The following is a 16,406-nucleotide window of genomic DNA, read 5'->3' on the forward strand; positions in this document are numbered from 1 at the left end:
CTGAGTTGGAGTATTTTCTTGGGAGTTAATCTCGTTCAAAGGTCTTTGATTATGCCAGGTCTTTATTTATGTTTCACCTGTGACATAGCAGGGTGTCTCTACTTAATTAAAATATTTACAAATGGAGATTTTGAATACTTATTTTCTACAACTTTAATCTTTTATATATATTTTATTTTTAGTTTCTGACCCAGCAAATTAATAAATTTCCTCAGGTAACTGTTAAATAAAAGAAATGAGAGAAAAACCACACATGTGAATTTTGCATAGGGAAATACTAGTTTTGGGAATATGACTGCACTATTCAGTTGCATGTTCTACACCGATGATTCTTATTATTTTGTTGAAAACTGCGAACTCCAGTTTCATTTGGCCAGTGCCACTAAGATACTATATTTTTAAATATCATTTATTTATATTTTATTGTAACAAGGCACATGTGCTTGGTACGATCATATTGTAAGGAATATATTTTACATATTTTAAGTTAATGAATATATTTTTTTACAAGTTTTTCACAGCTGTATTTCAGTAACAAGGTGACAGTGAATTAGGGCCATACCCACCACCAGTGTTGACCTCTTTTTACCATAATTCCCAGCATGCACTCTATACCTCCACACTTAGCTCCCAAGACTGTTAGTGTAACAGGTCCATTTTGTGTATAGCTTGTTATAGTTTTGGTCTCTTGATTCTACTGTCATTGACATTGATTTGGGTATTTAATACTTTTTTTTTTTTATTTCCACTCCATGCTTCCGGGATCGTTTGGTTCCTGGGGTTCATCCATTTTTTTTCTTTTCTCATTTTCTAGGGAGACATATAAATGTGAGGCAGAACCAGATGATTCATGTTCTATGGTTCTTATTTTACAATATTTTTAGGAGACTAATGATGGTTATATATAACACTTATGCCTAATGATAGTTTGGTCTACTCTAGGATGTCTTGATTTGAGAACAAGTTCAAGATTTTTGAAAGCATCTAAACTTTATATTTATGCAACATCATTTTGTCAAGTGGTATTTGGTGATTACATTGACTTTAAAGGAAATTTCTGCTTGTAGGTAAAAATAATCTTTTGGTAGGCACTCACACTATTTAGAAGCTTTTGAGTAGGAATCATATCTTTATTTCTCAGCTGATACTCGCTTGTCAGTGACCCATGGAACATTGTGATGGTATTTTGAGGGTTCCTTTAAAGTAATAATATTACTTACATAGGTAATAGCCTCGATTTCTTTCAGCTTGATATATGTGTTGATTTTGTAGTGGCCATTACTAATCAAGAGATTACATGTATTAACTTTGTAATGACTCTGAAAGTTGGAGACAATTGAGATTGACAAATTTATGTTAACAAATGAAAAAGTGCCCTCTGCATTGTGATAAAAAATTTGGGCATGAAATGGATCCAATTAAAAATGCTAGTTGGGGGCTGGCGAGGTGGTGCTAGAGGTAAGGTGTCTGTCTTGCAAGCGCTAGCCAAGGAAGGACTACGGTTCGATCCCCCAGTGACCCATATGGTCCCCCCAGGCCAGGGGCCATTTCTGAGCTCTTAGCCAGGAGTGACCCCTGAGTATCAAACGGGTGTGGCCCCAAAGACCAAAAAAAAAATGCTAGTTGGATTCTGCATCTGTAGTTCTGAAACTTCCTGATTTTCACAAAAGCTTCCCTTAACTTTTGGTCTGATAAATGATATTCACCTCCCCCTGAACTTGCTGTAACCTCCTAAGATTAAGCCAACGTCCCTTAGGGTCCCAGGCCTCTTCGGAGGGTTTTTTTTTTCCTTTTCCCATTGCCAATTGAATGAAGTGTTTCTATTCCTGTAATGTGGCTTGCACATTAAATCTTGCAGTAAATCTTGCAGTAGTTGTATATGATTAGCTTGAGTTATATGTGAAAGTGATCCCTCTCCAGATTCCAGATGAAATGTTAAATTCAAAACTCACATTATGATGTGTTATTCACAATTCACCTAGTTTTGGCTCTGAAGTTCCTCTTGTTCTCCTCAAATAGCCTTGGACCTGGGTTGACTTTGGCATGCCAGGAATCAGATGGTCCTGGGGTAGTTCCAAGGTAAGCTGCATTTAGATGACAGGTGGAAGCTGGGGACACTGCAGGAGTAAGCGGGTAAGAAGCTAATTTTTTGAAGGGAAGGCTGGGTTCTACTTCTTTCCCAAGCATTTTGTCTTTATTGAGAAATTCTGGAGGGTACTGCAAGAGTCATGGGGACTATTTTCCAGAAGTTTTGGATCTGTTGAACAGCTTGTTAATCTGACCTTCAAAAAAGGTATTTATTGTCAAAGAACTATTTCATTGATTGCATCAATATTCTGCTTATTTGTATGTTTGGGCCTCTACTTACTTACATTAGTTAAAAAAAGAATGTCTTTTGAGCTTGCCAATTTCTGATCAAGTATGCTGTGTTTACAACTATAGTCAACAGTTTGGTTCTCCAGATATCCAAACCACATAGTAATTATACTCTTTTCAGGAATGACAGGTAAAGAAATATCCTCCTTTCTAATTCATTATATATTCTATATTTGCCACCTATGAGCATATCTTTATTAATTAAAGAAAATTAAATTAATTCTATTATTTCTAAGAATAAAGAGCACAATGGTTAAATATACATAATCAGCTTCATCATATTTTATTGAATTACAGCTTCATCTTCTCTACCATCACTCCTCCTCAAAGAGAAAAGGGGGGTGGGAAGAGATAGAGAATTCCTTTGTGTGTGAGAAGCTTGTTTCTTAGTCTTTTTGGAAATCTTATATTTGGGCATCAAATTTAACATCTTACTCTGCCATTTCAACAGCAGCAATAAATCAGCTGTTACAAGGACAGTGTCAATGATGAGATAGCTCTCCCCATGTGTCAGGAGAGTTCTGTACCCAAAGAAGTTAGGCATGAGATAGTCTGGTTGTGACATAACATGAATTAAGTCAAGAGTGAAATATCAGTTATTTGTTGACAGACATATTGTAAAGGTGATAAGAAAAATGAGTTTAATGCTTTCTCTCAAACTATGCTAAAACTTCTCAGTAAAGTTTGACACAGACCTAAGCTGTGTATATTATAAACAGAGTTGTTTCCACAGACAGAACCTCAGAATGAGTTGTCAGAAATGCCATCAGGTTTACTCAAGGGACTGTTGCTATAATAGGTAATGGTGCTGCTGATGGAGTTGGCACCAGTTAAATTGGACCCATGAATAGTTTCATAAAAGTAAATATATAGAAACTCCAAATACAAAGTCAGGCCGTTTAAGTTGGCAACTTTATTCCCCAACTGCACAAAAAGCTATAATAGTTTATTTGTGCATGGTGTGTGTGCTTTTATTTGTTCAATAAAGGTATCATTCAGATATAAAATGTAATCAGCAAACTCAGCCTTAAATTAACACAAATTTCCAAATTTAATGCATAATAGTTTGTCTCAAGATTTTCAAATGATTTAAATGATCTCATAAAATGCTTTTAGGAAGTTTGAGTTGACATAATCTTTTAAATGATCATGTTCTGTGCATAGAATAGAATTGAAAGACACCCACAGATCTAAGATTTGCTTTTGCTTTGTGAATGCTGCAACAATTTGTGTTTTCTGTTGAAGCCATCTTCAATACCTGTACCAAGCATCTCCTCCATTTGTTTCTTCTAAATATTTTCAAGTTTATTCAGAATTAAAACATCAGACTTTTAGTCTTTGTCTTTCCCAGAGGAGTTAGAACTTTGAAGGCAATCTAATGAATGTGAACATTGATCCTCTAAAGGTACACAATTGGTTAAGAAGCCATAAAAACTATTACCAGATCATTAGTAAGCATTTGTCTAATTTTTTAAAAAAATTTTTATTGTGACCAATGTGAATTACAAGTCTTTCACAGTTATATGCAAGGTACATAGTGACAGTGAATTAGGGCCATTCCCACCACCCATGTTGTCCTCTCTTTGCCCCATTCCCAGCATATAATCCCATACATCTTCCCTTTGCCCCCTGGACTGCTAGTGTAACAGGTCCCTTTTGCATATAATTTGTTGTAGATTGGGAATCTGTTGTCACTGACTTTGGGTTTGGTATTTAGGTCTGATCATTTTTTATTTCCACTCAATGTTCATGTTCATGTTCATGTGACTGTTTGCTCCTGGTACCATTCACTTCAAACACCCCCCCCCCCCTTAATTTATGAAGCAGAACAATATGATTCAAGTTCTGTAGTTACGTTGGGAAAAACAAAAAGAAAATTTGGAAGGAGTCCATCTAGGAGCTATCAATATCAATTTAAAAGAAGAAAGGGGAAAAAGCAAAACAAGAAACCAAAAAACAAAACAAGCAACAACAGAAACCACAACAGCAACAATGAACAACAACTAAACAACAAGAAGAAGAAAGAAGAAAGAAAAAAAGGAAGAAGGGCTGGTTTGGCAAGGTTTAGTTTTTTTGTTTGTTTGGTTTTTTTTGCATAAGCAAAGTAAGTGTTGGGGATAGAAAAGGGATTTCCTTTACCTAAGAGATAGATACAGGGTTTCACCACCCTTGAAGCATGTCATAGGAACAACTACAGGCTTTAGTCATGCTCAATGTAGAACCCCAAGGTCTTTGTATGGTGTCAGAAAACATTCTGCTCAGTTGTGGAGTTCCAAATCAGTCTTCTGTCATTAGAGATCTTGGTTTTTGCACAGATCCTTGGACTAGTTCTAGGATAGAGTCTTTATGGTTTTAAAAGTTCTGCTCCATCATGGTTGTTGTGGTTTGTCTTCTGTAATTAGTGATCTTGGTTTTTGCACAGATCCTAGGACAAAGCCTAGGATAAAGTCTTTACTTATGCTCCTTCTAATTTTTAAGAGCACAGGAGCATCATTGAGGCAAGATAAATTCACATGGACTTATCTGTACTGTTGTTATAACGGGGGTCACATACATGTCAGGAGATTTCCCTGATACCTGAGGCCAAAATCCAATTTAACAAGTTCACTGAGTTAATCCAAGGGTAATAGATACTACAAAAGTTAAAGTGAAAAAAAAATCTTAAAAGGGGCTGGTGAGATGGTGCTAGAGGCAAGGTGTCTGCCTTGCAAGTGCTAGCCAAGGATGGACTGGTGTCCCAAATGGTCCCCCCAAGCCAGGGGCAATTTCTGAGTGCTTAGCCATGAGTAACCACTGAGCATCAAACGGGTGTGGCCCGAAAAACCAAAAAAAATTTTTTTTCTTAAAAAAAAAGTTCATGTGAAAACCTATAAATAGATTACAGCATTGTGTAAGAAAAGGGAAATATAAGACCAGATCATAAAGTTAAACATGGCAGAGGGAAGCTGGAAGGACAAAGAATTAAAAAAAGCATGAGAAGGCATTCCTTAAAGAGATTGCTGTTTTCTGGGGGGAATGTTCTGCTAAATATCTGTAGTGCAGCCAGTACATAGGTAGTCTGTGGGAAAGAGTAATTGCAGCTAAGTAAATTGAAGGGTGCAGCATCTCAAATTTCACTTCAGAGATGCTTCAATGACAGAACTAAACGTGTCTAGTATTATCCCCCACCAAGAAATCTGCTTAAATTGTTTTAATCCATAGTTTTACAGACTTAGATGAATCTGGAATTTTTGTAATAATTCACAGAATGATTATTGTTCGATGGTTTAGGGAATATTGCCTGCTGCCAGCTTAAGGGTAGCTAAAAAGCTTGGTAAAGACAAGACTGTAGGGAGCATTACAGTCTTCGCTCCAATTTTGAGTCTTTGTGTAAAATTTTTTGTGTCTTCACATCCTCTATCAGAAACAGAATTGCTGTAATTATACTGAGACTCTGCTTTGGAGAGACATAAAAGGAAGCTAGCTGACCTCTTGTTCTCACGGGAGTCACAGCTTAATGTGGAGCCAGAAATGCAAGAAGTGATTCTTTAGAGAACTGTTTCCAGTGGGGATTCAGCAACATTTCATTTCCAGATCTGCATGTCTGGAGAATAGATGACTAAGACTTGATGAGGGCATGGCCAAGATCATGAACTGATCCGTGGGGCCTGGTGGGAGTGGAATTGAGGATTTGGAGAGAGAATGTAGAGAATAGGAAAGAGATATCTTGGAATTCCAGAATAATTTTTCTTTTCCTCTTCCTCTCTTTCCCTCACCCACATTTCCCTCCTAATCTCTCCCCTTCTACCATTAGGGCAGACACTACTACTACTACTACTACTACTACTACTACTACTACTACTACTACTACTACTACTACTACTACTACTATTACTACTACCACCACCACCACCACTACCCACTACTTCTCCCCATCCTCCTACTCTTCCTCTCCTCCTACTCCCCTTCTCCCCTTACTGCCCTTCTTCCTCTTCCCCCTTCTCTTCTCCTTCCCCTCTCCTCCTCCTCCTCCTCCTCTTTCTCCCCCTTCTCTTACTTTCTTCTCCCCCTCCTTCCCTCCGTTTCCCTTCTGCTTCCTTCTTTTGTTTGTTTTTGAATTCTTGCCTGGCACAAAGCAGACATCAAGAAATAAGAGTTACATTTCCCAATTAGTTATGTTTTATCGAGTGCAGAGTGATTTAATGACTTTTCTCTCTTATGAAGAATGCTGTTGTTTTTATATGTATGTTTCAAATTTTTAATAGTCCTTTGGCGAGTCAAGTAATATAACCCAGTAATATTTAAGATTCGACAGTTCTTCTAGATCTACACTGTCTTGCACTTAGCAAAGTATTCTTAGTTTTCCAACATATATATTTTTAATTATACAAACTTTAGTATTCGTAGACTCCTCTCCACATACACACACAGTTGCTACAAATTATATTTGAGCATATTTGGCTTCATTCAATGATGTCAATGGCTTTTTAGAGATATGCTAATAAATAACACAGTAATGTCATATTTAAATGCTTCTTGATCTCTATGGTTATTGGGAGACATGAGATCTTTTAAGATTTTGGCAGCCTACATTTGGATTCTTCTTTGTGAATACCTTATTAATATGGATTTTTGCTGTTTTTACTATTGGGTTTCTTGATTTTTTTACTGATATGTAGGGAAAATTTGATATTCTAAATATAAAATTGTTTTTGTTTATTAATATCTATATGTGTGGTAAATAGCTTCTTTCAGTTTCTTAATCTCCTTGTAGGTTTTTGTATGATTTAAAGTTTGTAATTGTTAGTAAAGTTTAATCAAATTGTTAGTAAAGAAATCCTTCTCTTGAGCTCATAGAGATGATTTCCATACAGTTGTGGAAAACTTTTTTGGCAGTTTTGTCTTTCATGCTCAAGACTTAAGTCCTATCTTTAAAAATGGGGTGTAAACTAGTAGTCTAATTTTACTTTTTCCATATGAGCATAGCTGTTGTAAAAATTTTGTTTATTTAATGGTAATCTACTCCTTTACTAATTATCATCAGTGCTATTTCCTTTATCAACCAGATGCCAGGAGTGTAAATATAATTCAAACATTTTATCCCTTTTCTTTTGCATGTTTTTATTTTTCTGCCATTTTCAAATTATCTCACTTGTTACAAATCTTTATAAAGGTGAGTATTGAGGTTTTCTGCAACAAGAATTCCATCTCTTCTTTAAACATAATGGTATTTTTCTTCTAATTACTGCTGATAGGATCAGACAATACAGTGGGTAAGGTGTTTGCTTGCATGTGGCCACCAAATTCAATCCCTTCCCATTGAATATGGTCCTTGATCAACAAAGAGTGATCCTTGAGTACAGAGCCAAGAGTAAGTCCTGAACACAGCCTGTTCAATACATCACTCCTCCAATATATTTTTTTAAAAGGACATTTAGTCTAAAGGTCATTGACTGATGACACAATCTCTTGCAGATTAAGTGCTTAGTATACATAACATTACCTTTCATATCTTTCAAATAAAATTTTATATTTTCTCTTTAAAGAAAGAGATATGTCTACTTTATATATTATATTTACCCCTTCCCTTTGTTTTTGTTGCTTTGTTTTTTTCCCACAATTGTTTGATAATGGGGCAAGAAATACAAAGTGGAGCAAGGAAAGACTCTTCAACTAATGGTGTTGGGATAACTGATCAACTACGTACAAAAAATTGAACTCAGAACTCTCTTTTACATAAAGCTCAAATTAAAATGGCTTAAAATGTTGCTATCAGGCCTGAAACCAGAAGGTAGATAAAGGATAATGTAGGCAGAACACTCTGTGTCTTTAGATGGTACTCTCAGGCATCTAGGATTTGGTTGTATGTACTCTAGTTCTGAGAACTTCTCTGCAGTAATGACTTTGACTTGATTTTTTATGAGGGTTTTCTTCTGAGGTTTCTGGGACTCCAATGATGCTTATGTTGTTTCTGTTTAATTTATCCCAGACTTCTGTTTTCATCTGTTCACATTCTTTGAGGACTTTATCACATTGCCTGGTCAGTTATTTTAAAGCTCTTTCCCAACCACTTCTGTTTTTTGGAGTTGTTATGCAGCTTATATTCTAGCGCAGCAATTCAGTCCTCAGAAACTCTTACCGGTACTCTGCTGGTGAGGCTATCCAATGAATTTTTCATTTTACCTATCAAATTTTTCACCCTGTTATTTCAGTTTGGAATTTTCTCATTTTTTCTTTCATATCTTCTTGAGTCTTGGTTGTGGTTCGTTCATTCTGTTCTATGCTTCTTTGAGTTCTTTGAGCATCCTCCATATTTCTTCTCTAAAGTTCTTACCTGAGGAGTTAAATAGGTGGTTGGTACTTTTTAGGTCATCAGAGCCACCATCTTTATTCTCAAGCATGATGGAGGTCTTCATTGTTTTCTCATTGTCACTCTTGCAATGTGGTGTTTTCTGCATGCAATGCTGGGACTCATTGACAAGGAGAAGTTCTAGTCAGCAGGGCACGTCTGCTTACCTGGCAGTGATGTTTTTTTTGTCTCTGTCCACGGTTTTGTTCACCTGGTGGGGATGTTTTCCCAGCACTGGCAGTGAAGCAAGATCTCCTCTCTGGCTATGTCTTCAGGGCAGGATTTGCTCACTTGGCAGTAACATTTTTCAGGTGCCTGGAGGGAAGCAGGGTCTCCTTTCTGGCTCTCTCTGTCAGGGTGGGATTCACTCAAGTTTTATACTATAATTAATAGTTTTTCAGTGTTAAACCAATTTGGCCTTTTTGGAATACCCAACTTGATTATACTAATGTAACTTTTTAATTTGGAACTGAGTTTTATTTGTAAATATTTTTATTTTTAAATATATATTTGAATGTAATTTTCTATTAATTTTTGCTTTTTCTTGTCATATTTTTTGTTGTCATATTAGGCTGTGATATCAGAGCTATGTGACTTGTAATGAATGTTATAGGTTTTATCTTATTTTCTCAACTCTGGCTTAGTTTTGATCAAATTGGAATTAGTTTGTCTTTTGAATATCTGAAATAATTTACCTGAATTTTTTTGTGGAAGAATTTAATTTGATGAGTCAATTTTCTTTGTAATAAATAAGGTTATGCAGATTTCTGTTTCTTTGGATATCAGGTTGTTTGATCTCTTTCTGAGAGTTTAAATTAAAATTTATTATTATTTAATTTAATAATTAAATTTTTGATTATTGTGATCTTCTTTCTGACTGTAGTAGCTCTCATTGTACTCTATATATTGTTGACTTGTTTCAAATCTTGTTTTTTTAGGTGTATTAGTGAAGGATTTTATTATGCATTTCAAAGAACAGACTTTCTGCTTTTCTAGATAACCTTCTGTAGAGCAGTGTCTTTTTATCCATTATTATTATTTGTGTCTGTTACTATTTTATTAACTTTTTGTCATTTTAAAAATACGTTCATTTTTAGAAAATACTAATCTCACATAACAAAACCATGATTGTAAGTTTTTTGGATTTTATTTAATTATAGTTTTAATTACATATAGATGTGTAATTTTTTATATTATGTGTATATACACAAGTTTGGAGTGTTGTGCAGAAGATCAAATACAGTCTTGCAATTTCTCCTACCAATGAGCTGGCACTGTTCAGGTTTTAAACTTCAAATATTCTCCTCTCAAGAAATGAAAGATTTAAAAACTTTGAACTAAATTACATTGTGTCTTTAACTCCTATTGCTAAAATGGAATCCAGATTTATTGAATTCTAAATTTGGAGTTAGGGTATGGTGGTGAGATCTCAGGGGTCTTGCTTTGAAGAACTCACTGAGTTCTGTACAATTGGGAACCGATAATTGAAATACATTTTTTTCCCAAATAACTGCCTGTCTTTTCTCACATTATTTATGGAGCAATTTCTTTTCATCATAGTGAGAGATTGCTCTCTTGCTGTGTGAGAGACTCTTGGGTATGCTTGGAACTCCTGTTGTCACAGGGATGTCATCAAGGTGACAGAAAATTACCATGATATTATCTGGTTAACTGGTGGTCTATATCAGTGGCAAGATGTTCTCAGGGCTTTATATACCTGGTAAGGAATTGAAGCACATATACATACACATACACATTATGCAACAATAAGGCAAGCAAGTTTATATGACCATAGGCCACTCTGAAAGAGTGATGGTGGGTTGCCTAAACAGTTCTGTATTTGGACTCACTTTGAGGACTGACTAGGAGATTGTATTACTTTGGAGCAGAATCTTTGGTGGTACTAAGGTGGATAATTGACAATGCAGATTGACTAATCAAATTGTTAATACTTGTGCAGTTACCTAGAATGCAAATAAAAAGCTCACAGGTAGGAACCAAACCAAATGCTAATTATGTTCTAATGAGGTGATGGATGGAGGGCTCAAGCTGTTCTAGTTTTCATATGCTTTCATTTGGGGGATTTTGGTCATTTTAGTCATCTTCCCTTTAAAAAATAATATTAATTAATTTTGGAAGACATGGTCTGCAGTGATCAGGGCTTACTCCTGCCTCTGCACTCAGGTATCATTCATGGCCAACTTGAAGAACCATAATGAATACTGGGGATAAAACCTGTGTTGGCTCTGTACAAGGCAAATGCCCTCCCCACTGTACTATCACTTCGGCCCCAGCATCATCGGATGTTCAGGAATTTTCCAAGATTTACTCAATTCCACCTGGGCCAACATATCCCCAACTCTGGCCCTTGTCCCATTGTCCCTTTCCCATCTCATCATCTCATCATCTGTCTAATACTAAAATTGACCTCCAACTAACATGGGCTCTCTTCACAGTCAAGTATCATTCCAGACTCACCAGCTAAATGATCAGAGTAGTTATAACATACTTGACTATGCTTAGGGGTGATCTTACCTCTTTCTTACCCTTATTTAAGAACATATGTTTTGCTTAGCATGTATTTATATTTTGACTTTTAAAGGTATCTTTAAAACCAAATATCACCTTAGTCATGTCTACTCCTTTCTTATTAGTTATTTAATCTTTGTGGATTTTTATCATTAAGTGGTTTTCTTTAACTTGTGAAAGCATGGTCTTTCTTTTATTTTTCTAAACTGGTTGTTATTGGTGTCTAGGAGACCATTGATTCTCTCTCAAAATAATTTTTGTGCACACATTGGCTCTGTGAAAGTTCTATCAGTTACTGAATTGTTTTCCTAATTGTTCTTTCTGTACACACTGTTCTCTACCACTCCCTCCACTTTATATACTCCCTGAAGATTGAGGTTTCAGTTTGGCTGTCATTTTATACTGAGACTCATAACTTGGTGGTCTTCTCTGAATCCTCCCTATCAGCTATCTTCTCATGCTTTATGTTGATATAATCACTCGTCTTAGTAATTGGGGGGTGGCACATCCGGCAGTTCTTAGAAGTTACTCCTGGCTCAGCTCTCAGAAATCCCTCCTGGCAGGCTCAGGGGACCATATGGTGTGACAAGAATGGAACTCAGGTGTGACTGGTGTTGGCCACATGCAAGGCAAACGCCCTATTGCTGTGCTATCACTGTGGCCCCATCTTAGACATTCTTTCCTGATGGATTGTAAACTCTTTCAGGACCTGGAATATTTGACCTTTTGCTAGTCTCCCTAATACCTAATGTAAGGCACTAAATTCACAATCAGCACTTTGGTGTTTTGGAAATGTCACTTAGTTAATGTGGAGATAGTGGTGGACTAGGAGAGGAAATGAAGTCAGGAGAAATCTGTTGCAAATTTTCAGGCCTAGAAATATTTGCACCAAGTTTCATGACCTTATTTAAGAATGAGAATTAAATGTCAGAGTGAAAAAGCGTGGTTGGCATGGTTTAGGTGTCTCTTGGGTGCTAGTGAATGAGAGAGAGCTGCATGAAAGGTCTGGAAAGAATGCTGTTTTCTTTCTTTTTCATGGACCCGAAAGGTAAGGCATGAGGGAGGGAATCGTTATTCCCCTTAAAATCCAACAAACCTACTTCTGCATGAGAAAACAGTAAAGAATCTCTCTTTTTTCCCCCTGTCTTGGAAAATAACTCTATCCTGTGTCTGTATAAAGTTGGACTTACCACACCAGGTGCCTAAAAGGGTGAGAAAGTAACATAACTGGCCCTGGTAGACCAGATGAACTGCTGCCATTGCAGAACCGTTTGCTTGTCCAGAGTGAGTGATCACTATTGATAACTTTCTTTCTTTCTTTCTTTCTTTCTTTCTTTCTTTCTTTCTTTCTTTCTTTCTTTCTTTTCTTTCTTTCTTCTTTCTTTCTTTCTTCTTTCCTTCTTTCTTTCTCTCTCTCTCTTTTCCTTCCTTCCTTCCTTCCTTCCTTCCTTCCTTCCTTCCTTCCTTTCTTTCTTTCTTTCTTCTTTCTTTCTTTCTTTCTTTCTTTCTTTCTTTCTTTCTTTCTCTTTCTTTCTTTCTTTCTTTCTTTCTTCTTTTCTTTCTTCTTTCTTCTTTCTTTCTTTCTTCTTCTTTCTTTTTTCTCCTTTGTTCCATTCCTTCCTCCCTTCCTCCCTCCTTCCCTTCCTTCCTCCCTCTCTTTCCTTTCTCCATCCCCTTCCTCACTTCCTCCCTTCCTTCCTTTCTTCCTTACTCCCTCCCCCCTCCCCCTTTCCTTTCCCCCTCCCTCTTCCACCCTCCCTCCCAATTATCCCTCCCTCCCTTTGTTTGTTCCTTCCTTCTTTTCTTCCTTTCTTTTCTTGCCATACCTGGTGGTGCTCAGGAGTTACTCCTGACTGCGCTCAGAAATTAATTCCTGGAAAGCACCAGGACCATAAGGGATGGAGGGGATGGAACCTGTGTTATCTGCATGCAAAGAAAACACCCTACTTACTGTGCTCTGTTCCCCAATTCCAACCTTTTATTTTTATACAGGAAGGTAGGCCCATTGTTGCAGAGCTTCTCATTTTTTTCAGGAGAAAACAAATCTTGATGTTTATATTGAAGCAATTTTGACCGTTAGAAACCAATTTTTAAGACTACTGTATGATCCAAATTAATCAGCATTTTAGCTTATATTTCAGGTTTAAATTCAGCATTCTGTACCCTTGTAATGAGAAGAAAACAATCCCTGTAGATGATACACAGAGATATTGAAGATGGCAGGTGATTTGACTAGACAGAGTAAAATGATACCTGCTGGCCTAGTTAAAATTGTTCTGCAGTGTCTGGTTTCCACTCTTCAGGATCTGTCTGCATGTGAGTTAATATGTAATTTAGTTAACATTCTATATTTAGAGGTAATATTTTTCTTCAAGGAAAACCTGGCCCCCAAGTGAAAGATTGTCACCTTGTGAGATATCTTTATATATTTTATATGTTTTCTTACCAGACACAGAAAGCATTGCTTTCCAAGTATTTTAACCCTTAGGTTCTCTGAAAAAAAAAAAAAAAGACAGTAAATATTAGAGGATAGAAGAAATGAGGTTAAATGTAAAAGAGCCAAAGAGATGGTCAGTTACTTGGCAATGGGCAGAAACTAGATTTTTGGTAGTGAACATAATGTACTATATTATATATATATACATTTATAGTTATTAACCAATGCATTCATTACCTTTCTTGGTGGTGATGCTCAGGAGTTACTCCTGGCTTTTTACTCAGAAATTACTTCTGGAAGTGCTTCAGGGGACCATATGAGATGCCTGGGATTGAGTTTGGGTCTATTGCATAAAAATCAAGTGTCCTAACTCTTTAACCCACTCAATAAAACTTTTTAGAGGAAACTACATTTGATTATCTTACTCATTCAATCAACAGTATTATTTTTTAAACAAGTTCTATTTTATGGCATGGAATCTGAAATTTAGAGAAACTCTGGGTAATGTTAGAGCTATTTTAGTGATATGCATACTTCCTTTTCAGTTAGGGAGAGTTTGCTACCTCAGCCAATGCTTACATAATTTTTGGAGATACCTTTAAGTTATGTTATTTGAAAAAACGTTAGGACTTTATATGTTTACTCCTTGTGTAGAATTTTAAAAAATTTCTCAGAAAAAAATAATGACCAATCATTCTCCTTTCTGGGCTAGTATGAGTAATTGCTACATTTTTAGCCTATTTAAGATTTAGCCTCACACTGGTCTCTACATCTTCTAGATAAAATTACCTCAATAGCCAACCACAGATTTTTCTCTATAGTTTTGACTATTCCTAATCTAAGACCATGAAATATTGCTTTGCTATAAAACTTTCCAAAAATTTCTATACAGAAGTCACTTTTGTTTTGTTTTGGGGGCCACAGCCAGCTAGTGCTCAAGGATTAGTACTCCTAGCTCTTTATCAGAGATCACACCTGGTGATGCTAAGTGGTCCAGACGGGATACCAAGGATTGAATCCGAGTTAGATACAGTGCAAGGCAAATAAACTTCCAGCTGTACTATTGCTCCACCCTAGAAGTCATATTTATAACAAGTCCTCCTGCATCTCTCCTGGAAAGGCCCAGCAGAGCCTTCTATCATGTTAGATTTATAGTGTTTTGAGCCCAGAAATCCATTGTGACTTTACTGTAACCGGGTTTCCAGGAACCTTTGTGAATGTATATGAATGGGTATACCCAATTTGATGACATTATTGGTAGTTACTTATATTTTAGAGAGATAGATATTGAAGGTATGAGGTTTCATTATAGGAGGAAATTTTATAAAGAAAGTTGAATAGTAAAAATCACTTCAATAGAAGCCATTCCACATATGGTCTCACTTTCAAAGTTGTACATGTGCATTGTTTGAGAAAACTTCTGCAGATTTGCAGATGATGTGTGATTTGATTGCAGATAGGAGATCATCCTTTGAAACCTAGTTACAGAAAGTTCTTTTAAAAAAGCAATAGATTATGCTGATTATGATCAGAACAAGTTTCTACTTGCAGTTAGTCTGGAACTTTAAATAAGTTAATATCAGCAAGCATTTTGCAGTCAAGTTATTTTTTTTAATTGGAGTTTTTTTTTTTTTTTTTTGCCAAATCATGGTTTAGGGGCTAACTTCCATGCCAGGTACCTTTTAGCAGTACCTCTCTAAACTGTAGTGAATGGGGTGGGGATGATCTGCTATTATCTAGACTGACTACATCCTAGAAGCTTCCCCTGAATGAGGCTATCAATGCCATTGGCTGCATAATTCTTTGCTGCTAATGGCTGGATGTAAAGCAAAGTACAGAGAGGTGAAGTGCAGATTAATAGTTTGGAAAGCTATTCTTAAAGCACAAGGAAAGCATTTTCAGTCTTTTTTTGCCCCCCAATTCACAATACAGACCAGGCAAAGGCCCTGTGTTGAGGTGTATATGGGGTGCATTTACTTTCTAGCATTTTCTGTCTTTTAAGAGAAGTTTCCAAAGAAAGAAGAAAAAAGTAGGCTGACTTTTTTCAAGTCACTTTTCTAGGGAACATACAAGGTGTTCTCTGGGGCACTGCTATCTACCTCCTTTTGTGGGGCAAACATGAAGCCTTTCCCTTGCCAGCTTTATTATGTCATTGAATTAATAACATTGTAAAAACTGGATCAAAAGTCAATTTGGCAGCTGTGCCTTTAGGGAAATTTGTGGAAGACTGACCTTCCATTTTTAATAAGTATGTTATTACATTTTGAATTAAATTACTGAGCCAAGCTACCCTACTGAATTTGCTATTAGCCATTTCCCCCCTTTTATTTTTAATGAAGTATAACAAATTGAAGCCAGTTGTTTCTAACAGGATGTAGGCAGAAAGGAACTCAAGATCATTTTTACTATCACACCCTCCAAGAAAAGTTTAACTTCTAAATATTAGAATTAAAAAAAAACTGGGCCAGAGCGGTGGCACAGCAGTAACTTAACTCAGCCTTGAACGTGTCTGACCTAGGACGGACTGTGTTCAAATTTCCCAGCCTCCCATATGGTCCCCCATGCTTGTAGCGATTTCTGAGCTCAGAGCCAGGAGTAACCCCTGAACGACCCCAAAACAAAACAAAAAAGAAGAAAGAATTACAAAATTCTGCTACAAAGTACTCCCTTTCCCCCCTTTTTATTGTAGGGAGAACCTCTCAGGTAGTGCTCAGTCTCAGGATCATTCTCTCTTGT

The 16,406-nt window shown here is 36.4% G+C and overlaps 1 protein-coding gene and 1 non-coding gene across 3 annotated transcripts in view; one reads left to right on the plus strand and one right to left on the minus strand.

The window, feature by feature from the left end:
- ATP8A2 (ATPase phospholipid transporting 8A2) overlaps positions 1 to 16,406 on the plus strand; it is a 763,449-nt gene that overhangs the window by 254,392 nt on the left and 492,651 nt on the right. The gene's annotated exons all lie outside the window — the stretch shown is intronic.
- Positions 15,578 to 15,709, minus strand: LOC126016710 (small nucleolar RNA SNORA51). Its single transcript, XR_007498471.1, has one exon. It is a non-coding gene; the product is annotated as a small nucleolar RNA SNORA51 (small nucleolar RNA).

This window comes from Suncus etruscus, chromosome 8, assembly GCF_024139225.1.
Source record: "Suncus etruscus isolate mSunEtr1 chromosome 8, mSunEtr1.pri.cur, whole genome shotgun sequence".
In the NCBI taxonomy this organism is placed as follows: domain Eukaryota; kingdom Metazoa; phylum Chordata; class Mammalia; order Eulipotyphla; family Soricidae; genus Suncus; species Suncus etruscus.